This window comes from Myotis davidii, unplaced genomic scaffold (assembly GCF_000327345.1).
Source record: "Myotis davidii unplaced genomic scaffold, ASM32734v1 scaffold1098, whole genome shotgun sequence".
In the NCBI taxonomy this organism is placed as follows: domain Eukaryota; kingdom Metazoa; phylum Chordata; class Mammalia; order Chiroptera; family Vespertilionidae; genus Myotis; species Myotis davidii.
The window spans coordinates 45,813-47,572 of NW_006288959.1; positions in this window are offsets into that span (position 1 = coordinate 45,813).

A 1,760-nucleotide genomic window follows, 5' to 3' on the forward strand; every position below is an offset into this window, starting at 1 on the left:
GGCCTGCAGTGGCAGGCTGGGAAGGTTGGAGTCCTCCGTCGCTGAAGCAAGCAAGCCTCATGTTAGTTTCAAGCTGCCTGGCTTCCGGCCGCCATCTTGGCTGGCAGTTAATTTGCATATCTTGCTGATTAGCCAATGGGAAGGGTAGAGGTCGTATGCCAATTACCATGTTTCTCTTTTATTAGATAGGATGCTGCTTTAATTCCAAAATATCAAGGGTGGTGTTATTTTTACTTTCAGCACCAAGAAGGTGATTTTTCATTGAAATTATCCTTTTAAACTATATCATTTTAGTGGTGCCATTGCAGCAGCTAATTTTCATTGATTATTACTATATGCAGACCCATAGGGGCTTCAATCCACAAAAGAAAAAAAATGTTTTCAAGTTTGTTGCTGGTGGGTGCCATTCATAAGATTTTTTACATAACGGCTTAGTGGGGAAGATCTTAGTAATGTTAAATTTTCTTTGCCTCTCCCAGAAGCAGTGATAGTAATTAATTAGGTTTTTGCTTCCCCTTCCTTTGGTGTGATGCTAGCCAGCTTTAATTCTACACACAAAGGAGCAGTAGTTTGCTTCTTGTGTCATATAAAAAAGGGAAGCCGGGTGGGGACACCATGTAATTATACTTTGCCCATATATTTATTATACTGGGTGGGGGATCAGTCCACGTAAGGGATTTTACCCAGGGAGGACATCCCCATTAGCCCTTTGTGAAATTACTGCACAGCTGGTGACTGCCAGCATGGCAAGAAAGACATTTTCAGGCGTTCTTGGGGTTCTGGTCTCTTCACAAATTCGTTCAGCTTTCTGGACCATCTTCTTTATCACTCCCAAAGTCATCTCTGGGCTGTTCATCGTCTGCTGTGTTCTTCTTCCACTCCTTATCTTCAGTGTGGACTTCTGTTTGTGGCTGGGGTAGCCGATTACCTACAGCTGCATGGTGTGGCTCCAGGCACAAGGTCCTCATTAATCTGGCCAGTTCCTCTCTCAGATCCATGTTGCAGTTTAATATTTCTAGCAGGAATCCACACAAGTTTGGAGAAATTTTCTGGCAATATACAAGCATACCCTCAGCTATATGTTAATACTGGATTGGGTCCCTTCCATAAACCAGATTCAGATCTTTCCATTTAATTAGACCCATGGTTGGCAAACTGCAGCTCACAAGCCACATGCAGCTCTTTGGCCCCTTTAGTGTGGCTCTCCCACAAAATACTATGTGTGTGTGCGCATACAGTGAGATTGAAAATTCATGATCCATGTGCAGAAGTCGGTTTTCAGCCTGGGAGAGTCAATTTTGAAGAAGTACTGTTGATATTTGGCTCGGTTGACTAACGAGTTTCCCGACCACTGAACCAGACCATTTTCCTTTGTTTTATTTTGACACCAGTGTAACTCCATGGGTATCTTGCCATCAGCATCACAAGTGAAAAAATTTAAAGTAATTAAGGCTTGGTGCAGCCTTCCCACAGGTGATTTCTCCATCATTATCCCCCCTTTTTGTTTTTCAAGTGGGATTTTAGCCACTGATGCTGTTGTTCAATAATGGCCTGTCCTTGGTAATTATATGGTACTAGTAGCCCGGTGCACGAAATTCGTGCACATTAAAAGGGAATTAATTAGCAGAGATATTTTAATATTGCTGTTTGCCCTTTCTCTATAATAGAAGTGTGAGAGATGAAAGGAAATTAGTAAAATGTATATGAAAATAATATATAAATTTATTAATAAATAAACAGTAACAAAAGGATATAACAAC